General features: G+C 38.9%; 2 pseudogenes; both read left to right on the top strand.

Annotated features, from left to right (window-relative positions):
• LOC128661334 (zinc finger protein 208-like) overlaps positions 1–2,722 on the top strand; it is a 119,231-nt pseudogene extending 116,509 nt beyond the window's left edge.
• An 84-nt stretch (positions 2,723–2,806) lies between these two features.
• On the top strand, positions 2,807–25,653 carry LOC128661333 (oocyte zinc finger protein XlCOF6-like; annotated as a pseudogene).
• Positions 25,654–27,808: the final 2,155 nt, after the last annotated feature.

The following is a 27,808-nucleotide window of genomic DNA, read 5'->3' as shown; positions in this document are numbered from 1 at the left end:
TAAAACCTACTGACCTATATTTTCTCCAAAACGAAGTTTCATAACGTTCTAAAAGTTATATCTTTTATTCGCCGATGATGTCACGTTATCCTGCCCACTATTTTCAGCACTGCATGTTCAAAATACTTAAACCAATAACTTTGTGTTTAAAGAGCCATTTTGAAACCTAGGTATTGTAAACGGATTGGTACAGAGCAAAGGATACCCACGGAGTGGGTTTGGAAAACAATTAAATTTGCAGACAAGATTTCTGATATACGGTAGAGATATGTTAATGAAATGCTATTGATAAAAGCGTATTTGGGGTAGTTAGTAACAGGCATAGAAAATATTTACTTACAGTGGCCCTTTAACTCATATAAATGAACATCTAACTTTTGTAATTCTATAAAAGGATCATGTAATCCATCAAAGGTCTGACGTGGTATTCTTACATATTTATCCTCACCAAATTATCAGGTATAGTTGTACATTGTCAGTTCAAGTAAAACTTTTTTATATGCCTTATAAGAGTTAGGAATATATAAGTAGTTTTGTGCGAGATTATATTATAAAGAATAAACAGTCTTTTTTTTCTTTATTCTTTTTCTTTTTATGTAGACAAACACGTGAATAGTTCATTTCCATCCTTCACTACAGGAAGCATCAGAATGATACCGCAAACTCCAATAGTTTTAGACATTAATGACTGTTCACAAACATTGGGGATATCACTGTAGATATTTAAAAGAGATGCTGAATTGGCAGGAACTGGGCAGCAATCATTATGTACTGAGAGTAATTTAGTCATCAAACAAGAGGACAACATTTATGACTTATCTGGTGAAATTATTATCCCCGAGGATAAACCACACACATTTACTGAGTTTTCAAAACATATTAAAGAAGGGAAAAGTCTACTGTCTAGCCAAATGATTCAAATAAAGGAGAAACCTTTCAAATCTACAAATGTGAGAAAAGCTTTAGATGGAAGTCTCATCTACTAGAACACTAAAAAATTCACGTAGGTGAGAAACCACACACATGTACTGAGTGTGGCAAATGTTTTACAAGAATAGATCATCTGAAAACTCATAAAAAGATTCACACAGGAGAAAAGTCTTTCACATTTACAGAGTGTGGAAAAAGTTTTACACAAACGAGTCATCTGAAAACTTATGAAAGGAATCATACAGGAGAAAAGCCTTTCACATGTACAGAGTGTGGAAAATATTTTAGAGATAAGAGTTATCTGAAAAAACATGAAAGGATTCACACAGGGGAAAAGTCATTCACATGTACAGAGTGTGGAAAAAGTTTTACACAAATGAATTGTCTGAAAACTCATGAAATGATTCATACAGGAGAAAAGCATTTCACATGTACAGAGTGTGGAAAAAGTTTTACACGAATGGATTGTCTGAAAACTCATGGAAAGATTCACGCTGGAGAAAAGCCTTTCACATGTACAGAGTGTGGAAAAAGTTTTATAGAAGAGAGTACTCTGAAAAAACATGAAAGGATTCACACAGGAGAAAAGCCTTTCACATGTACAGAGTGTGGAAAAAGTTTTATAGAAGAGAGTACTCTGAAAAAACATGAAAGGATTCACACAGGAGAAAAGCCTTTCACATGTACAGAGTGTGGAAAAAGTTTTACACGAATGGTTCATCTGAAAACGCATGAAAGGAGTCACACAGGGGAAAAGCCTTTCACATGTACAGAGTGTGGAAAAAGTTTTACACGAATGGATTGTCTGAAAACTCATGAAAGGATTCACGCTGGAGAAAAGACTTTTACATGTACAGAGTGTGGAAACAGTTTTACATACAAGAATGATCTGAAAACTCATGAAAGGATTCACACGGGAGAAAAGCCGTTCACATGTACAGAGTGTGGAAAAAGTTTTATACAAAAGAGTACTTTGAAAAAACATGAAAGGATTCACACAGGAGTAAAGCCTTTTACATGTACAGAGTGTGGAAAAAGTTTTATACAAAAGAGTAATCTGAAAAGGCATGAAAGGATTCACACAGGAGAAAAGCTGTTCACATGTACAGAGTGTGGAAAAAGTTTTATACATATGAGTAAACTGAAAGAGCATGAAAGGATTCACACTGGAGAAAAGCTTTTCACATGTACAGAGTGTGGAAAAAGTTTTACACAGAAGAGTCATCTGAAAACTCATGAAGGGATTCACACAGGAGAAAAGCTGTTCACATGTACAGCGTGTGGAAAAAGTTTTATACAAACGAGTGAGCTGAAAAATCATGAAAGGATTCACACTGGAGAAAAGCCTTTCACATGTACAGAGTGTGGAAAAAGTTTTACACGAAAGAGTGATCTGAAAACTCATGAAAGGATTCACACAGGAGAAAAGCCTTTCACATGTACAGAGTGTGGAAAAAGTTTTACACGAATGGTTCATCTGAAAACGCATGAAAGAAGTCACACAGGGGAAAAGCCTTTCACATGTACAGAGTGTGGAAAAAGTTTTACACGAATGGATTGTCTGAAAACTCATGAAATGATTCACACAGGAGAAAAGTCATTCACATGTACAGAGTGTGGAAAAAGTTTTATAAGAAAGAGTAATCTGAAAAAGCATGAAATGATTCACACAGGAGAAAAGCCTTTCACATGTACAGAGTGTGGAAAAAGTTTTACAGAAAAGAGTTATCTGAGAAAACATGAAAGGATTCACACAAGGGAAAAGCTGTTCACATGTACAGAGTGAGGAAAAAGTTTTATACAAATGAGTAGTCTGAAAACTCATGAAAGGATTCACAAGGGAAGAAACCTTTCACATGTTTAGTAAGTGGAAAAAATGTTTTTATTAAAGTCAGGTATAACAAAACACCAAATATTTACACACAAAATAAACTTTATATATACACAATGTACAAACCTTTTTACAATTATCCTAAAGAGGACAAACTTTCTAAATAGAAGCATAAAAAAGATGATATTGTAAATAATACTTTTTAAATCCCAGTTATAAAAGCCTCAGATTGGAAGTGCTTTCCCGCTGCCTTTTGTTTCTCTATATATGTGCACCTCAGTTTCTCTCATATCAGTGTGATAAAATACAAACACCACACAGGAAAAAGTTTTATAGAAGAGAGTACTCTGAAAAAGCATGAAAGGATTCACACAGGAGAAAAGCCTTTCACATGTACAGAGTGTGGAAAAAGTTTTACACGAATGGTTCATCTGAAAACGCATGAAAGGAGTCACACAGGGGAAAAGCCTTTCACATGTACAGAGTGTGGAAAAAGTTTTACACGAATGGATTGTCTGAAAACTCATGAAAGGATTCACGCTGGAGAAAAGCCTTTTACATGTACAGAGTGTGGAAACAGTTTTACATACAAGAATGATCTGAAAACTCATGAAAGGATTCACACGGGAGAAAAGACTTTTACATGTACAGAGTGTGGAAAAAGTTTTATACAAAAGAGTAATCTGAAAAGGCATGAAAGGATTCACACAGGAGAAAAGCTGTTCACATGTACAGAGTGTGGAAAAAGTTTTATACATATGAGTAAACTGAAAGAGCATGAAAGGATTCACACTGGAGAAAAGCTTTTCACATGTACAGAGTGTGGAAAAAGTTTTACACAAAAGAGTCATCTGAAAACTCATGAAGGGATTCACACAGGAGAAAAGCTGTTCACATGTACAGCGTGTGGAAAAAGTTTTATACAAACGAGTGAGCTGAAAAATCATGAAAGGATTCACACTGGAGAAAAGCCTTTCACATGTACAGAGTGTGGAAAAAGTTTTACACGAAAGAGTGATCTGAAAACTCATGAAAGGATTCACACAGGAGAAAAGCCTTTCACATGTACAGAGTGTGGAAAAAGTTTTACACGAATGGTTCATCTGAAAACGCATAAAAGAAGTCACACAGGGGAAAAGCCTTTCACATGTACAGAGTGTGGAAAAAGTTTTACACGAATGGATTGTCTGAAAACTCATGAAATGATTCACACAGGAGAAAAGTCATTCACATGTACAGAGTGTGGAAAAAGTTTTATAAGAAAGAGTAATCTGAAAAAGCATGAAATGATTCACACAGGAGAAAAGCCTTTCACATGTACAGAGTGTGGAAAAAGTTTTACAGAAAAGAGTTATCTGAGAAAACATGAAAGGATTCACACAAGGGAAAAGCTGTTCACATGTACAGAGTGAGGAAAAAGTTTTATACAAATGAGTAGTCTGAAAACTCATGAAAGGATTCACATGGGAAGAAACCTTTCACATGTTTAGTAAGTGGAAAAAATGTTTTTATTAAAGTCAGGTATAACAAAACACCAAATATTTACACACAAAATAAACTTTATATATACACAATGTACAAACCTTTTTACAATTATCCTAAAGAGGACAAACTTTCTAAATAGAAGCATAAAAAAAGATGATATTGTAAATAATACTTTTTAAATCCCAGTTATAAAAGCCTCAGATTGGAAGTGCTTTCCCGCTGCCTTTTGTTCCTCTATATATGTGCACCTCAGTTTCTCTCATATCAGTGTGATAAAATACAAACACCACACAGGAATATACAAATCTGTCCTCATACTGACCAGTTTACACAACCATTCACCACCAAAGCACCCCCAGTGTTGTTTATTAATAGCCAGTGTTAGGAGTTGTACATTTGTTTTACATAGAGGAGAAAATAATAACATTTACATAATAAAGGAGTCTTTATATGAATAGAGTGTTAGAGAATTATAGAAACAAGAACATCAGTCTCAAATGATTGACATCTGGGAGATATATTTAATGTGCATATCATGTGGATAAACCTTTTCTTATAGCAATAGATGCTTAGCATTGTACATGTTATATACCAGAGGAATTAATTAGGGGAAATGTTAAAATTTAAATGGCTACTATAACTAAATGGAACATTATATCTATGATAAATCCCTTTGTATCAAGAGCACAAGTGTTAGGTATATTTATACCATTGTGTGCATATATCATGTAATGCTGCTGTTTACTATATAATGATATACAATGTTTTTTCATGCAAATAAAAAGTGATTGTAATCCAGACCAGTATTTTGAGTTTTTTGTATAATTAAAAACCCAATATCACAGAATAATTAGGAAAACATCATCAGACAGAAGCCAAAACTGACAGTGACATTTAAACGCTGATAATTCAGATAGAGCAACAATTTTACCCAACTTTACAATTTACTTCTATTATCTAATTTGCTTTGTTCTTTTGGTATCCTTTGTTATAGAGTAAACCTAGGAGGCTGATATTATATGATATCAAGCTTGAGGAGCGCCTAATGGGTGGTAAGGCAAAGGAAATAGTAACTATTTAAAACATATCTATTTTAATAATAATAACTAATATATACACAAATAGTCATGGATCCATGCTATGCACAAAAATATAAAATATGGTTAAAATACAAAATTGTATATATGATATAAAAGGCTTGGTTAAAATGCAAATGTAAAACAGGATATTATCAATCAATGGTCTAAGAGAGTTCTGTAGAGATCTGTATGAATCTCACATGAGAAATGGTGGTCAAGATAATGATATGGAATAAATCCGAATAGGTGGGTATGCAAAAATAAATATTGTGATAGTGTCCTACAATACACCTTGAGGGTGAAAAAGTACAGAAAGGTGAAAAAGTGAAAAAATCTATATGTATATGTGTGTATATATATATATATATATATATATATATATATATATATATATATATATATATATATATATATATATATATGTATGTAGGTATGATCCAGAAGACACACTCAGCACAGTGTATATAAAGTATCCTGGAAGAAGCAGGCAACACAGGAGATTTGGATAACAAGCCTTTTAATCCAATCAAGGTGAAACAGCAGGGCCTTAACCCATAACGTTTCGGTCTACACTTAGACCTTTTTCAAACGGAGCCCATGTGAGAGATAAACAACCGCATACATAACCCACCTTATATACCTAATGTGTTTAACAAAAATAATATAAGACAATCAGACAACCCGCCAAACCGTTCCGTAGCCATCTGCCTGATGCAATCAAAGTTCCTTGTGTGTGTACGTCAACGTGATGACGTCACACGCACCGGCAACCAAAGAGAGGCCGTATACAGGAGTCATGGCAACGGTAAACAAGAGTCGTATGTCATGATGCAAAGCGGTACGCTATGGGATGTGCACACTAATAAATGTGCACATCAGAGAGGCAGGAAGTATTACCTCTTAAAAAAGGAAAAAACATGTACAAACAAATAAGTAAAAACTGCGCTAAGTGGCCACATAATAATAACGAAGCAGCCATCCCCAGAGATAAACCTGTAAACGTAATACTGCGAATAATAAGTAGTCAGTAACACTCCTGACAGACACATCGATATCATAGTGTTGAAACAAAGGGGGACCCAATCTATACTGTAATAGTATCAATGGGAGACTACAAATAGCACAACAATGCCTACATATCAAATAGAAACGAATGGAATACAACCATATAAATCATGATATCTAAACTCTGAAAGAACGTAGATGCAAGTATATTACTGTGGGAGAGAACAAAGTCCATATGGGTGGATGTCCATAGATAGAAGATGTGTATAGGAAATTCATCTATAACAACATCCAAAGTCTATTGTTGAGTTCAATCCCTTGGGTGCCACGGTGTTTAGATTGAAAATCCACCTGGCTTCTAATCGTAGTAGAGTCAGCGCTCTATCACCTCCTCGTCTTAGCCGTGGGACATGGTCAATGAGAATCACCCTCAGTGTGGACAGTGAGTGTCCTGCATGTAAGAAATGTCTAGCAACTGGTTGCTCAGAATCACCCGTTTTGATGGCCTGGCGTATGGCAGATTTATGATTAGGTGATAGAGCGCTGACTCTACTACGATTAGAAGCCAGGTGGATTTTCAATCTAAGCACCGTGGCACCCAAGGGATTGAACTCAACAATAGACTTTGGAGGTTATTATAGATGAATTTCCTATACACATCTTCTATCTATGGACATCCACCCATATGGACTTTGTTCTCTCCCGCAGTAATATACTTGCATCTACATTCTTTCAGAGTTTAGAATTAGATATCATGATTTATATGGTTGTATTACATTCGTTTCTATTTGATATGTAGGCATTTTTGTGCTATTTGTAGTCTCCCATTGATACTATTACAGTATAGATTGGGTCCCCCTTTGTTTTGACACTATGATATCGATGTGTCTGTCAGGAGTGTTACTGACTACTTATTATTCGCAGTATTACATTTACAGGTTTATCTCTGGGGATGGCTGCTTTGTTATTATTATGTGGCCACTTAGCGTAGTTTTTACTTATTTATTTGTACATGTTTTTTCCTTTTTTTAGAGGTAATACTTCCTGCCTCTCTGATGTGCACATTTATTAGTGTGCACATCCCATAGCGTACCACTTTGCTTTGCATCATGACATACGGCTCTTGTTTACCGTTGCCATGACTCCTGTATATGGCCTCTCTTTGGTTGATGGTGCGTGTGACGTCATCACGTTGACGTACACACGCAAGGAACGTTGATTGCATCAGGTGGATGGCTACGGAACAGTTTGGTGGGTTGTCTGATTGTCTTCTATTATTTTTGTTAAACACATTAGGTATATAAGGTGGGTTATGTATGTGGTTGTTTATCTCTCACATAGGCTCCATTTGAAAAAGGTCTAAGTGTAGACCGAAACGTTATGGGTTAAGGCCCTGCTGTTTCACCTTGATTGGATTAAAAGGCTTGTTATCCAAATCTCCTGTGTTGCCTGCTTCTTCCAGGATACTTTATATATACACTGTGCCGAGTGTGTCTTCTGGATCATACCTACATGCTTAATTTTTTCTGCAGTGCACCAGGTGGTTGTTGTGTTGGTGTGTGCCACTTCTCCTACATCTGTGTGTATATATGTATGTATGTGTATATATATAAATATAAAAAATATATAAAAATGAAATGATATAAAATATAAAAATAAAAATATGTAGACATAGTCTTGATAAAGGCTTAAAATAGGGCCAAAACACGTTGACAACTTATAGTGAGCTTCATTTTAATTATTCACATTTGTTTACAGCAGTATTGCGCTATGTTGTTGTTTTTTATTCACAGGAACTCAGAATTTATGTACTAAGGGATCTCTTGGATAACTCCGGATCTTCCCCAAAACCTTTTTTTTCACTATTTAAAGTTCATATCACTGAGGATACAACTAAGAAACTTTCACATCATTCAGGATTACCACTTAACCCAGAGTGTATAATTGGATTAAGATCACATCAGTTCAATCACTTCTTTCTTTTTTCAAGTTTTTTTCACCTATTCCATTTTTACTTATTATATATTTCTCTAGTAAGGTGTATCCAGTCCACGGATCTTCCATTACTTATGGGATATTCTCATTCCCAACAGGAAGTTGCAAGAGGACCCACAGCAAAGCTGTTATATAGCTCCTCCCCTTCCTACCATATCCAGTCATTCTCTTGCAACTCTCAACGCGCATGGATGTAGTAAGAGGAGAGTGGTGAAAAATAGTTAGTTTAATTTCTTCAATCAAAAGTTTGTTATTTTAAATAGTACCGGAGTTGTGCTATTTCTTCTCAGGCAGAGATAGAAGGAGAATCTGCCTGAGTTTTTCTATGATCTTAGCAGGTTGTAACTAAGATCCATTGCTGTTCTCACACATATCTGAGGAGTGAGGTAACTTCAGAGGGAGAATGGCGTGCAGTTTGTTCTGCTATCAGGTATGTGCAGTTATAATTTTTTCTAGGATTGGAAATGCTAGAAAATGCTGCTGATTCCTGATAAATGTAAGTTAAGCCTGAATACAGTGATTTAATAACGACTGGTATCATGCTTACTCTCAGGGGTATTTCCCTTATAGATATGATATATAAAACGTTTGCTGGCATGTTTAATCGTTTTTTATATATGCTTGGTGATAAAACTTTATTAAGGCCTAAATTTTTCCACATGGCTGGCTTTATTTTTGCCTAGAAACAGTTTCCTGAGGCTTTCCACTGTTGTAATATGAGTGGGAGGGGCCTATTTTAGCGCTTTATTGCGCAGTTAAAATTACAGACTGAGGCATCCAGTTTTCCTTAGGAGTCCCCTGAATGCTACAGGACATCCCTAAAGAGCCTAAAATCGTTTATTGGGGAAGGTAGGAGCCACAGTAAAGCTGTGGCACTTTGTTGGGACTGTTAAAAAACGTCTATGTCATTTTTTTGATCCGTTTTTTGAACTAAGGGGTTAATCATCCATTTGCAAGTGGGTGCAATGCTCTGTTAGCCTATTACATACACTATAAAAATTTTGTTTGTGTAACTGCCTTTTTTCACTGTTTTTCAAATTTTGACAAAATTTGTTTCTCTGAAAGGCACAGTAGCGTTTATTTATATTGCTTGTTAACTTGAAATAAAGTGTTTTCCAAGCTTGCTAGTCTCATTGCTAGTCTGTATAAACATGTCTGACATAGAGGAAACTCCTTGTTCATTATGTTTAAAAGCCATGGTGGAACCCCCTCTGAGAATGTGTACCAAATGTACTGATTTCACTTTAAGCAATAAAGATCATATTATGTCTTTGCAAAATTTATCACCAGAGGATTCTGATGAGGGGGAAGTTATGCCGACTAACTCTCCCCACGTGTCAGATCCTTTGACTCCCGCTCAAGGGACTCACGCTCAAATGGCGCCAAGTACTTCAAGGCCACCTATAGCGTTTACTTTACAAGACATGGCGGCGGTCATGGATAATACCCTGTCAGCGGTATTAGCCAGACTACCTGAACTTAGAGGTAAGCGAGATAGCTCTGGAGTTAGACGAAATGTAGAGCATACTGACGCTTTAAGATCCATGTCTGATACTGCCTTACAATATACTGAAGCTGAAGAAGGAGAACTTCAGTCTGTGGGTGATGTTTCTGACTCAGGCAGAGTACCTGATTCTGATGTTTCTACATTTAAATTTAAGCTTGAACCCTTCTGCGTGTTACTAAAGGAGGTTTTAGCTGCTCTGAATGACTGTGACACAATTGCAGTGCCAGAGAAATTGTGTAGAGTGGATAAATACTTTGCAGTGCCGGTGTGTACTGATGTTTTTCCAATACCTAAAAGGTTTACAGAAATTATTACTAAGGAATGGGATAGGCCAGGTGTGCCGTTCTCTCCACCTCCTATTTTTAGAAAAATGTTTCCTATAGACGCCACCACACGGGACTTATGGCAGACAGTCCCTAAGGTGGAGGGAGCAGTTTCTACTTTAGCAAAGCGGACTACTATCCCTGTCGAGGACAGTTGTGCTTTTTCAGATCCAATGGACAAAAAATTAGAAGGTTACCTTAAGAAAATATTTTGTCAACAAGGTTTTATCCTTCAGCCCATTGCATGCATTGCCCCTGTCACTGCTGCTGCGGCGTTCTGGTTTGAGTCTCTGGAAGAGGCCTTACAGGTAGCGACTCCATTGGATGACATACTTGGCAAACTTAGGGCACTTAAGCTAGCCAATTCTTTTGTTTCTGATGCCATTGTTCATTTGACTAAACTAACGGCTAAGAATTCTGGTTTTGCTATACAGGCGCGCAGAGCGCTATGGCTTAAATCATGGTCAGCTGACGTGACTTCCAAATCTAAGCTGCTTAACGTTCCCTTCAAGGGGCAGACCTTATTCGGGCCTGGTTTGAAGGAGATCATTGCTGATATCACTGGAGGAAAAGGTCATGCCCTTCCTCAGGACAGGTCCAAATCCAGGGCCAAACAGTCTAATTTTCGTGCCTTTCGAAACTTCAAGGCAGGTGCGGCATCAACCTCCTCTAATGCAAGACAAGAGGGAACTGTTGCTCAATCCAAAGCGGTCTTGAAACCAAACAAGACCTGGAACAAGGGTAAGCAGGCTAGAAAACCTGCTGCTCCCTCCAAGACAGCATGAAGCAACGGCCCCCTATCCAGTAACGGATCTAGTGGGGGGCAGACTTTCACTCTTCGCCCAGGCGTGGGCAAGAGATGTTCAGGATCCCTGGGCGTTGGAAATTATATCCCAGGGATATCTTCTGGACTTTAAAGCTTCTCCCCCAAAAGGGAGATTTCACCTTTCACAATTATCTGCAAACCAGATAAAGAGAGAGGCATTCTTACACTGTGTACGAGACTTCCTAGTTATGGGAGTGATCCATCCATTTCCAAACGAGGAACAAGGACAAGGTTTTTACTCAAATCTGTTTGTGGTTCCCAAAAAAGAGGGAACATTCAGACCAATTTTGGATCTAAAGATCTTAAACAAATTCCTCAGGGTTCCATCATTCAAGATGGAAACTATCCGTACCATCCTGCCTATGATCCAGGAGGGTCAATATATGACTACAGTGGATCTAAAGGATGCTTACCTTCACATTCCGATACACAAAGATCATCATCGGTTTCTCAGGTTTGCCTTTCTAGACAGGCATTACCAGTTTGTAGCTCTTCCCTTTGGATTAGCTACAGCCCCAAGAATTTTTACAAAGGTTCTAGGGTCGCTTCTAGCGGTCCTAAGGCCTCGAGGCATAGCAGTAGCACCTTATTTAGACGACATCCTGATTCAGGCGTCAAACTTCCAAATTGCCAGGTCTCATACGGATGTAGTACTGGCATTTCTGAGGTCGCATGGGTGGAAAGTGAACGAGGAAAAGAGTTTTCTATCCCCACTCATGAGAGTTTCCTTTCTAGGGACTCTGATAGATTCTGTAGAAATGAAAATTTACCTGACGGAGTCCAGGTTATCAAAGCTTCTAAATTCCTGCCGGGTTCTTCATTCCAATCCGCACCCCTCGGTGGGTCAGTGTATGGAAGTAATCGGCTTAATCGTAGCGGCAATGGACGTAGTACCGTTTGCAGGCTTACATCTCAGACCGCTGCATCTATGCATGCTCAGTCAGTGAAACGGGGATTACACAGATTTGTCCCCTCAACTGAATCTGGACCAAGAGACCAGGGATTATCTCCTCTGGTAGCTATCTCGGGTCCATCTGTCCAGAGGTATGACCTTTCGCAGGCCAGATTGGACGATTGTAACAACAGATGCAAGCCTTCTAGGTTGGGGTGCAGTCTGGAACTCCCTGAAGGCTCTCAGGGATTGTGGACTCAGGAGGAGTCTCTCCTTCCAATAAATATTCTGGAACTAAGAGCGATATTCAATGCTCTTCAGGCTTGGCCTCAGTTAGCAACTCTGAGGTACATCAGATTTCAGTCGGACAACATCACGACTGTGGCTTACATCAACCATCAAGGGGGATCAAGAAGTTCCCAAGTGATGTTAGAAGTCTCAAAGATAATTCGCTGGGCGGAGTTTCACTCCTGCCATCTATCAGCTATCCATATCCCAGGTGTAGAGAACTGGGAGGTGGATTTTCTAAGTCAACAGACTTTTCCTCCGGGGGAGTGGGAACTCCATCCGGAGGTGTTTGCACAAGTGATTCATCGCTGGGGCAAACCAGAACTGGATCTCATGGCGTCTCGACAGAATGCCAAGCTTCCCTGTTACGGATCCAGGTCCAGGGACCCCAGGGCGACGCTGATAGATGCTCTAGCAGCGCCCTGGTCTTTCAACCTGGCTTATGTGTATCCACGGTTTCCTCTGCTCCCTCGACTGATTGCCAAGATCAAGCAGGAGAAAGCATCAGTGATTTTAATAGCGCCTGCGTGGCCACGCAGGACCTGGTATGCAGACCTAGTGGACATGTCATCCTTTCCATCATGGACTCTGCCTCTGAGACAGGACCTTCTACTTCAGGGTCTTTTCCTCCATCCAAATCTAATTTCTCTGAGACTGACTGCATGGAGATTGAACGCTTGATTTTATCAAAGCGTGGATTCTCCGAGTCAGTCATTGATACCTTAATACAGGCACGAAAGCCTGTCACCAGGAAAATTTACCATAAAATATGGTGTAAATATCTTTATTGGTGTGAATCCAAGGGCTACTCATGGAGTACGGTCAGGATTCCTAGGATATTATCTTTTCTCCAAGAAGGCTTGGAAAAAGGTTTGTCAGCTAGTTCCTTAAAGGGACAGATTTCTGCTCCGTCTATTCTTTTGCATAAACGTCTGGCAGACGTTCCAGACGTTCAGGCTTTTTGTCAGGCTTTAGTCAGAATCAAGCCTGTGTTTAAACCTGTTGCTCCACCATGGAGCTTAAATTTGGTTCTTAAGGTTCTTCAAGGTGTCCTGTTTGAACCTCTTCATTCCATTGATATAAAACTTTTATCTTGGAAAGTCCTTTTTTTGGTAGCTATTTCCTCGGCTCGTAGAGTCTCCGAGTTAGCTGCCTTACAATGTGATTCTCCTTATCTAATTTTTCACTCTGATAAGGTAGTCCTGCGTACCAAACCTAACAAGAATATCAATCAATAGATTGTTGTTCCATCCTTGTGTCCTAATCCTTCTTCAAAGAAGGAACGTCTATTACACAATTTGGACGTGATTCATGCTTTAAAGTTTTACTTACAAGCTACTAAGGATTTTCGGCAAACATCTGCTTTGTTTGTTGTTTACTCTGGTCAGAGGAGAGGTCAAAAGGCTTCGGCAACCTCTCTTTATTTTTGGCTAAGAAGCATAATACGCTTAGCCTATGAGACTGCTGGACAGCAGCCCCCTGAAAGGATTACAGCTCATTCTACTAGAGCTGTGGCTTCCACCTGGGCCTTTAAAAATGAGGCCTCTGTTCAACAGATTTGCAAGGCGGCAACTTGGTCTTCGCTTCATACTTTTTCAAAATTTTACAAATTTTATACTTTTGCTTCTTCGGAGGCTATTTTTGGGAGAAAGGTTTTACAGGCAGTGGTACCTTCCGTTTAAGTTCCTGCCTTGTCCCTCCCTTCATCCGTGTACTTTAGCTTTGGTATTGGTATCCCATAAGTAATGGATGATCCGTGGACTGGATACACCTTACTAGAGAAAACACAATTTATGCTTACCTGATAAATTTATTTCTCTAGTGGTGTATCCAGTCCACGGCCCGCCCTGTCATTTTAAGGCAGGGTATTTTTAAATTTAAACTACAGTCACCACTGCACCCTATGGTTTCTCCTTTCTCTGCTTGTTTTCGGTCGAATGACTGGATATGGTAGGAAGGGGAGGAGCTATATAACAGCTTTGCTGTGGGTCCTCTTGCAACTTCCTGTTGGGAATGAGAATATCCCATAAGTAATGGATGATCCGTGGACTGGATACACCACTAGAGAAATAAATTTATCAGGTAAGCATAAATTGTGTTTTTTCTACATATCATTTTTATATTTTAAATATTTTTATCATTTCATTTTCATTTTTATATTTTTATATATTTTTTATATTTTTATATATATTTTTATATATATTTTTATATATATATATATATATATATATATATATATATATATATATATATATATATATATATATATATATATATATAGATTTTTTCACTTTCTCACCCTTTTGTACTTTTTCACCCGCAATGTGTATTGTAGGACACTATCACAATAACAGAATTTATGTTTACCTGATAAATTACTTTCTCCAACGGTGTGTCCGGTCCACGGCGTCATCCTTACTTGTGGGATATTCTCTTCCCCAACAGGAAATGGCAAAGAGCCCAGCAAAGCTGGTCACATGATCCCTCCTAGGCTCCGCCTACCCCAGTCATTCGACCGACGTTAAGGAGGAATATTTGCATAGGAGAAACCATATGGTACCGTGGTGACTGTAGTTAAAGAAAATAAATTATCAGACCTGATTAAAAAAACCAGGGCGGGCCGTGGACCGGACACACCGTTGGAGAAAGTAATTTATCAGGTAAACATAAATTCTGTTTTCTCCAACATAGGTGTGTCCGGTCCACGGCGTCATCCTTACTTGTGGGAACCAATACCAAAGCTTTAGGACACGGATGAAGGGAGGGAGCAAATCAGGTCACCTAAATGGAAGGCACCACGGCTTGCAAAACCTTTCTCCCAAAAATAGCCTCAGAAGAAGCAAAAGTATCAAACTTGTAAAATTTGGTAAAAGTGTGCAGTGAAGACCAAGTCGCTGCCCTACATATCTGATCAACAGAAGCCTCGTTCTTGAAGGCCCATGTGGAAGCCACAGCCCTAGTGGAATGAGCCGTGATTCTTTCGGGAGGCTGCCGTCCGGCAGTCTCGTAAGCCAATCTGATGATGCTTTTAATCCAAAAAGAGAGAGAGGTAGAAGTTGCTTTTTGACCTCTCCTTTTACCGGAATAAACAACAAACAAGGAAGATGTTTGTCTAAAATCCTTTGTAGCATCTAAATAGAATTTTAGAGCGCGAACAACATCCAAATTGTGCAACAAACGTTCCTTCTTTGAAACTGGTTTCGGACACAGAGAAGGTACGATAATCTCCTGGTTAATGTTTTTGTTAGAAACAACTTTTGGAAGAAAACCAGGTTTAGTACGTAAAACCACCTTATCTGCATGGAACACCAGATAAGGAGGAGAACACTGCAGAGCAGATAATTCTGAAACTCTTCTAGCAGAAGAAATTGCAACTAAAAACAAAACTTTCCAAGATAATAACTTAATATCAACGGAATGTAAGGGTTCAAACGGAACCCCCTGAAGAACTGAAAGAACTAAGTTGAGACTCCAAGGAGGAGTCAAAGGTTTGTAAACAGGCTTAATTCTAACCAGAGCCTGAACAAAGGCTTGAACATCTGGCACAGCTGCCAGCTTTTTGTGAAGTAACACAGACAAGGCAGAAATCTGTCCCTTCAGGGAACTAGCAGATAATCCTTTTTCCAATCCTTCTTGAAGGAAGGATAGAATCTTAGGAATCTTAACCTTGTCCCAAGGGAATCCTTTAGATTCACACCAACAGATATATTTTTTCCAAATTTTGTGGTAAATCTTTCTAGTTACAGGCTTTCTGGCCTGAACAAGAGTATCGATAACAGAATCTGAGAACCCTCGCTTCGATAAGATCAAGCGTTCAATCTCCAAGCAGTCAGCTGGAGTGAAACCAGATTCGGATGTTCGAACGGACCCTGAACAAGAAGGTCTCGTCTCAAAGGTAGCTTCCAAGGTGGAGCCGATGACATATTCACCAGATCTGCATACCAAGTCCTGCGTGGCCACGCAGGAGCTATCAAGATCACCGACGCCCTCTCCTGATTGATCCTGGCTACCAGCCTGGGGATGAGAGGAAACGGCGGGAACACATAAGCTAGTTTGAAGGTCCAAGGTTCTACTAGTGCATCCACTAGAGCCGCCTTGGGATCCCTGGATCTGGACCCGTAGCAAGGAACTTTGAAGTTCTGACGAGAGGCCATCAGATCCATGTCTGGAATGCCCCACAGCTGAGTGACTTGGGCAAAGATTTCCGGATGGAGTTCCCACTCCCCCGGATGCAATGTCTGACGACTCAGAAAATCCGCTTCCCAATTTTCCACTCCTGGGATGTGGATAGCAGACAGGTGGCAGGAGTGAGACTCCGCCCATAGAATGATTTTGGTCACTTCTTCCATCGCTAGGGAACTCCTTGTTCCCCCCTGATGGTTGATGTACGCAACAGTTGTCATGTTGTCTGATTGAAACCGTATGAACTTGGCCCTCGCTAGCTGAGGCCAAGCCTTGAGAGCATTGAATATCGCTCTCAGTTCCAGAATATTTATCGGTAGAAGAGATTCTTCCCGAGACCAAAGACCCTGAGCTTTCAGGGATCCCCAGACCGCGCCCCAGCCCATCAGACTGGCGTCGGTCGTGACGATGACCCACTCCGGTCTGCGGAATGTCATCCCTTGTGACAGGTTGTCCAGGGACAGCCACCAACGGAGTGAGTCTCTGGTCCTCTGATTTACTTGTATCTTCGGAGACAAGTCTGTATAGTCCCCATTCCACTGACTGAGCATGCACAGTTGTAATGGTCTTAGATGAATGCGCGCAAAAGGAACTATGTCCATTGCCGCTACCATCAAACCGATCACTTCCATGCACTGCGCTATGGAAGGAAGAGGAACGGAATGAAGTATCCGACAAGAGTCTAGAAGTTTTGTTTTTCTGGCCTCTGTCAGAAAAATCCTCATTTCTAAGGAGTCTATTATTGTTCCCAAGAAGGGAACCCTTGTTGACGGAGATAGAGAACTCTTTTCCACGTTCACTTTCCATCCGTGAGATCTGAGAAAGGCCAGGACAATGTCCGTGTGAGCCTTTGCTTGAGGAAGGGACGACGCTTGAATCAGAATGTCGTCCAAGTAAGGTACTACAGCAATGCCCCTTGGTCTTAGCACAGCTAGAAGGGACCCTAGTACCTTTGTGAAAATCCTTGGAGCAGTGGCTAATCCGAAAGGAAGCGCCACGAACTGGTAATGCTTGTCCAGGAATGCGAACCTTAGGAACCGATGATGTTCCTTGTGGATAGGAATATGTAGATACGCATCCTTTAAATCCACTGTGGTCATGAATTGACCTTCCTGGATGGAAGGAAGAATAGTTCGAATGGTTTCCATCTTGAACAATGGAACCTTGAGAAACTTGTTTAAGATCTTGAGATCTAAGATTGGTCTGAACGTTCCCTCTTTTTTGGGAACTATGAACAGATTGGAGTAGAACCCCATCCCTTGTTCTCTTAATGGAACAGGATGAATCCGTCCCATTTTTAACAGGTCTTCTACACAATGTAAGAATGCCTGTCTTTTTATGTGGTCTGAAGACAACTGAGACCTGTGGAACCTCCCCCTTGGGGGAAGCCCCTTGAATTCCAGAAGATAACCTTGGGAGACTATTTCTAGCGCCCAAGGATCCAGAACATCTCTTGCCCAAGCCTGAGCGAAGAGAGAGAGTCTGCCCCCCACCAGATCCGGTCCCGGATCGGGGGCCAACATTTCATGCTGTCTTGGTAGCAGTGGCAGGTTTCTTGGCCTGCTTTCCCTTGTTCCAGCCTTGCATTGGTCTCCAAGCTGGCTTGGCTTGAGAAGTATTACCCTCTTGCTTAGAGGACGTAGCACTTTGGGCTGGTCCATTTCTACGAAAGGGACGAAAATTAGGATTATTTTTTGCCTTGAAAGGCCGATCCTGAGGAAGGGCGTGGCCCTTACCCCCAGTGATATCAGAGATAATCTCTTTCAAGTCAGGGCCAAACAGTGTTTTCCCCTTGAAAGGAATGTTAAGTAGCTTGTTCTTGGAAGACGCATCAGCTGACCAAGATTTCAACCAAAGCGCTCTGCGCGCCACAATAGCAAACCCAGAATTCTTAGCCGCTAACCTAGCCAATTGCAAAGTGGCGTCTAGGGTGAAAGAATTAGCCAATTTGAGAGCATTGATTCTGTCCATAATCTCCTCATAAGGAGGAGAATCACTATCGACCGCCTTTATCAGCTCATCGAACCAGAAACATGCGGCTGTAGCTACAGGGACAACGCATGAAATTGGTTGTAGAAGGTAACCCTGCTGAACAAACATCTTTTTAAGTAAACCTTCTAATTTTTTATCCATAGGATCTTTGAAAGCACAACTATCCTCTATGGGTATAGTGGTGCGTTTGTTTAAAGTGGAAACCGCTCCCTCGACCTTGGGGACTGTCTGCCATAAGTCCTTTCTGGGGTCGACCATAGGAAACAATTTTTTAAATATGGGGGGAGGGACGAAAGGAATACCGGGCCTTTCCCATTCTTTATTAACAATGTCCGCCACCCGCTTGGGTATAGGAAAAGCTTCTGGGAGCCCCGGGACCTCTAGGAACTTGTCCATTTTACATAGTTTCTCTGGGATGACCAACTTGTCACAATCATCCAGAGTGGATAATACCTCCTTAAGCAGAATGCGGAGATGTTCCAACTTAAATTTAAACGTAATCACATCAGGTTCAGCTTGTTGAGAAATGTTCCCTGAATCAGTAATTTCTCCCTCAGACAAAACCTCCCTGGCCCCATCAGACTGGGTTAGGGGCCCTTCAGAACCATTATTATCAGCGTCGTCATGCTCTTCAGTATCTAAAACAGAGCAGTCGCGCTTACGCTGATAAGTGTTCATTTTGGCTAAAATGTTTTTGACAGAATTATCCATTACAGCCGTTAATTGTTGCATAGTAAGGAGTATTGGCGCGCTAGATGTACTAGGGGCCTCCTGAGTGGGCAAGACTCGTGTAGACGAAGGAGGGAATGATGCAGTACCATGCTTACTCCCCTCACTTGAGGAATCATCTTGGGCATCATTGTCATTGTCACATAAATCACATTTATTTAAATGAATAGGAATTCTGGCTTCCCCACATTCAGAACACAGTCTATCTGGTAGTTCAGACATGCTAAACAGGCATAAACTTGATAACAAAGTACAAAAAACGTTTTAAAATAAAACCGTTACTGTCACTTTAAATTTTAAACTGAACACACTTTATTACTGCAATTGCGAAAAAACATGAAGGAATTGTTCAAAATTCACCAAATTTTCACCACAGTGTCTTAAAGCCTTAAAAGTATTGCACACCAAATTTGGAAGCTTTAACCCTTAAAATAACGGAACCGGAGCCGTTTTTAACTTTAACCCCTTTACAGTCCCTGGTATCTGCTTTGCTGAGACCCAACCAAGCCCAAAGGGGAATACGATACCAAATGACGCCTTCAGAAAGTCTTTTCTAAGTATCAGAGCTCCTCTCACATGCGACTGCATGTCATGCCTCTCAAAAACAAGTGCGCAACACCGGCGCGAAAATGAGGCTCTGCCTATGATTTGGGAAAGCCCCTAAAGAATAAGGTGTCTAAAACAGTGCCTGCCGATATTATTATATCAAAATACCCAGAATAAATGATTCCTCAAGGCTAAATATGTGTTAATAATGAATCGATTTAGCCCAGAAAAAGTCTACAGTCTTAATAAGCCCTTGTGAAGCCCTTATTTACGATCTTAATAAACATGGCTTACCGGATCCCATAGGGAAAATGACAGCTTCCAGCATTACATCGTCTTGTTAGAATGTGTCATACCTCAAGCAGCAAGAGACTGCTCACTGTTCCCCCAACTGAAGTTAATTGCTCTCAACAGTCCTGTGTGGAACAGCCATGGATTTTAGTGACGGTTGCTAAAATCATTTTCCTCATACAAACAGAAATCTTCATCTCTTTTCTGTTTCTGAGTAAATAGTACATACCAGCACTATTTCAAAATAACAAACTCTTGATTGAATAATAAAAACTACAGTTAAACACTAAAAAACTCTAAGCCATCTCCGTGGAGATGTTGCCTGTACAACGGCAAAGAGAATGACTGGGGTAGGCGGAGCCTAGGAGGGATCATGTGACCAGCTTTGCTGGGCTCTTTGCCATTTCCTGTTGGGGAAGAGAATATCCCACAAGTAAGGATGACGCCGTGGACCGGACACACCTATGTTGGAGAAATTTATTTTTGCATACCCACCTATTCGGATTTATCCCATATCATTATCTTGACCACCATTTCTCATGTGAGATTCATACAGATCTCTACGGAACTCTCTTAGACCATTGATTGATAATATCCTGTTTTACATTTGCATTTTAACCAAGCTTTGTATATCATATATACAATTTTGTATTTAACCATATTTTATATTTTTGTGAATAGCATGGATCCATGACTATTTGTGTATATATTTGTTATTATTAAAATAGATATGTTTTAAATAGTTACTATTTCCTTTGCCTTACCACCCATTAGGTGCTCCTCAAGCTTGATATACTATCTGGTTCTTAATTTTAAGGCAAGCTATTGGCCCTTAGTCTTTAGGAGCTAACAGGAATCTACTTACGCCAAGCGCTGGGAGATATACCTTACACAGCTGATATTATATGAGTTTAGGGGCATGCACGTGTATTTAGCACTCTGTGCAACAGTGTTTGTAACTATATATAACAATGCTATAAATGTTCTTGCAATCTCTGCTGTCTGAAGATACGTACAGGCTACTGAGTTCACTTAGTATTACTCTTTAACAAAGGATACTAACGGCTAGATTTAGAGTTTTGTCGTTTTTTTTGTTTTTTTTTACAGGCAAAAGAGCTGAACTTCTTGGGGCATGCCCCGCAAAGGGCCCTGTTCAGGGCTGGTAAGGTAAAAGAGCTTTGAACTTTAGTAATTTAGAATAGGGTAGGGCATTTTTTTATTTTGGGGGGCTTTGTTATTTTATTAGGGGGCTTAGAGTAGGTGTAATTAGTTTAAAATTGTTGTAATATTTTTCTTATGTTTGTAAATATTTTTTTATTTTTTGTAACTTAGTTCTTTTTTATTTTTTGTACTTTAGTTAGTTTATTTCATTGTAGTTATTTGTACATATTGTATTTAATTAATTTATTGATAGTGTAGTGTTAGGTTTAATTGTAGGTAATTGTAGGTATTTTATTTAATTCATTTAATGATAGTATAGTGTTAGGTTGAATTGTAACTTAGGTTAGGATTTATTTTACAGGTAATTTTGTAATTATTTTAACTAGGTAACTATTAAATAGTTCTTAACTATTTAATAGCTATTGTACATGGTTAAAATAATTACAAAGTTGCCTGTAAAATAAATATTAATCCTAAAATAGCTACAATGTAATTATAATTTATATTGTAGCTATATTAGGATTTATTTTACAGGTAAGTATTTAGCTTTAAATAGTAATAATTTATTTAATAAGAGTTAATTAATTTCGTTAGATTAAAATTATATTTAATTTAGGGGGGTGTTAGTGTTAGGGTTAGACTTAGCTTTAGGGGTTAATACATTTATTAGAATAGCGGTGAGCTCCGGTCGGCAGATTAGGGGTTAATAATTTAAGTTAGGTGTCGGCGATGTTAGGGAGGGCAGATTAGGGGTTAATACTATTTATTATAGGGTTAGTGAGGCGGATTAGGGGTTAATAACTTTATTATAGTAGCGGTGCGGTCCGCTCGGCAGATTAGGGGTTAATAAGTGTAGGCAGGTGGAGGCGACGTTGAGGGGGGCAGATTAGGGGTTAATAAATATAATATAGGGGTCGGCGGTGTTAGGGGCAGCAGATTAGGGGTACATAAGGATAACTTAAGTAGCGGCGCTTTGCGGTCGGCAGATTAGGGGTTAATTATTGTAGGTAGTTGGCGGCGACGTTGTGGGGGGCAGATTAGGGGTTAATAAATATAATACAGGGGTCGGCGGTGTTAGGGGCAGCAGATTAGGGGTACATAAGTATAACGTAGGTGGCGGTCGGCAGATTAGGGGTTAAAAAAAATTAATCGAGTGGCGGCGATGTGGGGGGATATCGGTTTAGGGGTACATAGGTAGTTTATGGGTGTTAGTGTACTTTAGAGTACAGTAGTTAAGAGCTTTATGAACCGGCGTTAGCCCAAAAAGCTCTTAACTCCTGACTTTTTTCTGCGGCTGGAGTTTTGTCGTTAGAGTTCTAACGCTCACTTCAGCCACGACTCTAAATACCGGAGTTAGAAAGATCCCATTGAAAAGATAGGATACGCAATTTACGTAAGGGGATCTGCAGTATGGAAAAGTTGCGGCTGAAAAGTGAGCGTTAGACCCTTTTTTGAATGACTCCAAATACCGGCGGTAGCCTAAAACCATCGTTAGGAGCCTCTAACGCTGGTTTTCACGGCTACCGCCAAACTCCAAATCTAGGCCTAAGTGATCTAAGCACAATGGATAATAAAAGACAATTGGAAAGTTGTTTGAAATGTCATGTTCTATCCAATCCATTTAAGTTTAATTTTTACTTTACTGTCCCTTTAACAGTACATTAAACAATATCAATGTGTTGTGCGTCATACTTGGCGCCAAAAATTTTAGCTTATTTAAGTCTGTCAAAATAACTGAAATAAGGGGGCAGTTTCCAGAGGCTTAGATACAAGGTAATTACAAAGGTAAAATGTGTATTATAACTGTGTTGGTTATGCAAAACTGGGGAATGGGTAATAAAGGGATTATCTATCTTTTTAAACAACAAAAATTATGTTGTTTACTGTCCCTTTAAACAAATAAACAAATATAAACTATTATATTTATATCTGCATTTTTAAGAACATTTGTGTCACTGACAGTTATAAAGAAGAAGCAACCCCCATTGGGCTAAGGAGGAGGGTAAACAATACTACTACCCCCTCTGTTGTTTTAGATAGATCATGTCCAACAACTGCCTAACCTCACCCCCTGACCTGGTGCTGTACTCAGAACACCATCAACGTCACCTTCCCCTGCCCTGACCTCGCTCATGGAACACCCATAACTACACTTATGCCTTCATTAATCCCATGTGTGGAACACCCACAACTCACCCAGTGAGTGTTCCCCACCCCAGAACCACCACTGATTTGTGTGCTTAATTTTCCAGTGAGTATTATTAAACTAATAAAGTTTTTGGCTGTTTATATAAATAGAACAACCACAGCCGAAAGCTAAAGATTATCATAAGGTCAATGCTTCTTACCCTCTCAAAACATGTCACACTGATGATTAGTCTGTGATGATTAAGACATCATGTTCTCACCCAACTGGTTGTGCATGAGCCGGGCAGCACTGTATATGCAGTTGCTTGTGCAATGTTAAATGAGGATGGTAGATGCCACCTCTCTTGCCCAGAATACAGATGTACTTGTTCCCTGGCTCAGAACATTATCCATACGCACCTTGTATAATGCGGCCCTATAACTTGTTTTCATCAGTAATCAGTCATTTAGGTTACAATGATGTAGTAATGTTTACATTCTATGTCATCTTTTTTTAATTTGAGTTACAGGTAAATACATTTAAAAATCCAAATTGGAAGACATTTTCGAGTATAAAAAAAAATGTTTTTTTATTGAGATGGATTATATTCAATTTATTTTTATTGAGGAAAAAATAATTGCATACATAAAGCAAAATGAAAGCAATACATACAATATTTGCAGCATATCTGATTAGTGTTGTACATTAGTGTTCATATTCCTCATTTTTAATCTCCTATTTCAGCGATATAGGTCTCTCTTGGACCCTTTATGTTGTTTTAGACAGAGACCAGGGGTTAGTGTTGAACATAAAGAAACTTAGATACACAAAGGAAAATTGCATAATCCAAAACTGGGTGCACTTACAATACTTAACTCATAGAAATGAGCATCTAACTTTTGTAATTCTATAAAAGGATCATGTAATCCATCAAAGGTCTGACATGGTATTCTTACATATTTATCCTCACCAAATTATCATGTATAGTTGTGCATTGTCAGTTCAAGTAAAACTTTTTTTTATATGCCTTATAAGAGTTAGGAATATATAAGTAGTTTTGTGTGAGATTATATTATAAAGAATAAACAGTCTTATATTTCTTTATTCCATTTCTTTTTATGTAGACAAACACGTGAATAGTTCATATCCATCCTTCACTACAGGAAGCATCAGAATGATACCGCAAACTCCAATAGTTTTAGACATTAATGACTATTCACAAACATTGGGGATATCACTGTAGATATTTAAAAGAGATGCTGAATTGGCAGGAACTGGGCAGCAATCATTATGTACAGAGAGTAATTTAGTCATCAAACAAGAGGACAACATTTATGACTTATCTAGTGAAATTATTATCCCAGAGGATAAACCACACACATTTACTGAGTTTTCAAAACATATTAAAGAAGGGAAAAGTCTACTGTCTAGCCAAATGATTCAAATAAAGGAGAAACCTTTCAAATCTACAAATGTGAGAAAAGCTTTAGATGGAAGTCTCATCTACTAGAACACTAAAAAATTCACGTAGGTGAGAAACCACACACATGTACTGAGTGTGGCAAATGTTTTACAAGAATGGATCATCTGAAAACTCATAAAAAGATTCACACAGGAGAAAAGTCTTTCACATTTACAGAGTGTGGAAAAAGTTTTACACAAACGAGTCATCTGAAAACTTATGAAAGGAATCACACAGGAGAAAAGCCTTTCACATGTACAGAGTGTGGAAAATATTTTACAGATAAGAGTTATCTGAGAAAACATGAAAGGATTCACACAGGAGAAAAGCCTTTCACATGTACAGAGTGTGGAAAAAGTTTTATACAAAAGAGTGATCTGAAAAAGCATGAAATGTTTCACACAGGGGAGAAGTCATTCACATGTACAGATTGTGGAAAAAGTTTTACACAAATGAATTGTCTGAAAACTCATGAAATGATTCACACAGGAGAAAAGCATTTCACATGTACAGAGTGTGGAAAAAGTTTTACACGAATGGATTGTCTGAAAACTCATGGAAAGATTAACGCTGGAGAAAAGCCTTTCACATGTACAGAGTGTGGAAAAAGTTTTATACAAAAGAGTAATCTGAAAAGGCATGAAAGGATTCACACAGGAGAAAAGCTGTTCACATGTACAGAGTGTGGAAAAAGTTTTATACATATGAGTAATCTGAAAGAGCATGAAAGGATTCACACAGGAGAAAAGCTTTTCACATGTACAGAGTGTGGAAAAAGTTTTACACAAAAGAGTAATCTGAAAACTCATGAAGGGATTCACACAGGAGAAAAGCTGTTCACATGTACAGAGTGTGGAAAAGGTTTTATACAAACGAGTGAGCTGAAAAATCATGAAAGGATTCACACTGGAGAAAAGCCTTTCACGTGTACAGAGTGTGGAAAAAGTTTTACACGAAAGAGTGATCTGAAAACTCATGAAAGGATTCACACAGGAGAAAAGCCTTTCACATGTACAGAGTGTAATAACTAATATATACACAAATAGTCATGGATCCATGCTATGCACAAAAATATAAAATATGGTTAAAATACAAAATTGTATATATGATATACAAGGCTTGGTTAAAAAGCAAATGTAAAACAGGATATTATCAATCAGTGGTCTAAGAGAGTTCCGTAGAGATCTGTATGAGTCTCAAATGAGAAATGGTGGTCAAGATAATGACATGGGATAAATCCGAATAGGTGGGTATGCAAAAATAAATATTGTGATAGTGTCCTACAATACACCTTGGGGGTGAAAAAGTGAAAAAATATATATATATATATATATATATATATATATATATATATATATATATATATATATAAATGTATGTAGGTAGGTATGATCCAGAAGACACACTCAGCACAGTGTATATAAAGTATCCTGGAAGAAGCAGGCAACACAGGAGATTTGGATAACAAGCCTTTTAATCCAATCAAGGTGAAACAGCAGGGCCTTAACCCATAACGTTTCGGTCTACACTTAGACCTTTTTCAAACGGAGCCCATGTGAGAGATAAACAACCGCATACATAACCCACCTTATATACCTAATGTGTTTAACAAAAATAATAGAAGACAATCAGACAACCCGCCAAACCATTCTGTAGCCATCTGCCTGATGCAATCAAAGTTCTTTGCGTGTGTACGTCAACGTGATGACGTCACACGCACCAGCAACCAAAGAGAGGCCGTATACAGGAGTCATGGCAACGGTAAACAAGAGCCGTATGTCATGATGCAAAGCGGTACGCTATGGGATGTGCACACTAATAAATGTGCACATCAGAGAGGCAGGAAGTATTACCTCTAAAAAAAGGAAAAAACATGTACAAACAAATAAGTAAAAACTACCCTAAGTGGCCACATAATAATAACAAAGCAGCCATCCCCAGAGATAAACCTGTAAACGTAATACTGCGAATAATTAGTAGTCAGTAACACTTCTGACAGACACATTGATATCAGAAACGAATGGAATACAACCATATAAATCATGATATCTAAACTCTGAAAGAACGTAGATGCAAGTATATTACTGCGGGAGAGAACAAAGTCTATATGGGTGGATGTCCATAGATAGAAGATGTGTATAGGAAATTCATCTATAACAACATCCAAAGTCTATTGTTGAGTTCAATCCCTTGGGTGCCATGGTGTTTAGATTGAAAATCCACCTGACTTCTAATCGTAGTAGAGTCAGCGCTCTATCACCTCCTCGTCTTAGCCGTGGGACATGGTCAATGAGAATCACCCTCAGTGTGGACAGTGAGTGTCCTGCATGTAAGAAATGTCTAGCAACTGGTTGCTCAGAATCACCCGTTTTGATGGCCTGGCGTATGGCAGATTTATGATTAGGTGATAGAGCGCTGACTCTACTACGATTAGAAGCCAGGTGGATTTTCAATCTAAGCACAGTGGCACCCAAGGGATTGAACTCAACAATAGACTTTGGATGTTGTTATAGATTAATTTCCTATACACATCTTCTATCTATGGACATCCACCCATATGGATTTTGTTCTCTCCCGCAGTAATATACTTGCATCTACGTTCTTTCAGAGTTTAGATATCATGATTTATATGGTTGTATTACATTTGTTTCTATTTGTTATGTAGGCATTTTTGTGCTATTTGTAGTCCTGTGTAGTAATGAGAGTCCTGATTCATTAATGTGGATCACTATATCTGCATCCAGTCTATCTATAATATAGTCATATGCTCTATAATATTAGATAGATATGTTACCCCATATTGTTTGTGCAATCGTTTTGCTTATAGTACTATGTTCCTATTTTAGGCATATCCATGTTTCTATGACAACTATATGTGTCCAATCACATTGTGATTACCATGTTCCAGAGTTTATAATGGGCCATGCTTTACATCTGATCTTACCTACTTAATTGTACTAGTTCTATACCACCAGATGTGCATGTCTTTATACACCATTGGTGTTTTCAATACAACGCTTAAATTTAGCAGTAAGACATGCACACCTGCTGTGTCTGGATCAATGATTTAGAAACACGCTAGTTTTTGCAGCTATCTGCCTGTCTCTATATATATTGCCCAATTAAATTATTAGGGTACTGTTATGATGATTATCG

Source organism: Bombina bombina, chromosome 5, assembly GCF_027579735.1.
Source record: "Bombina bombina isolate aBomBom1 chromosome 5, aBomBom1.pri, whole genome shotgun sequence".
Lineage (NCBI taxonomy): Eukaryota > Metazoa > Chordata > Amphibia > Anura > Bombinatoridae > Bombina > Bombina bombina.
This window is presented reverse-complemented; position numbering and strand designations above follow the sequence as displayed.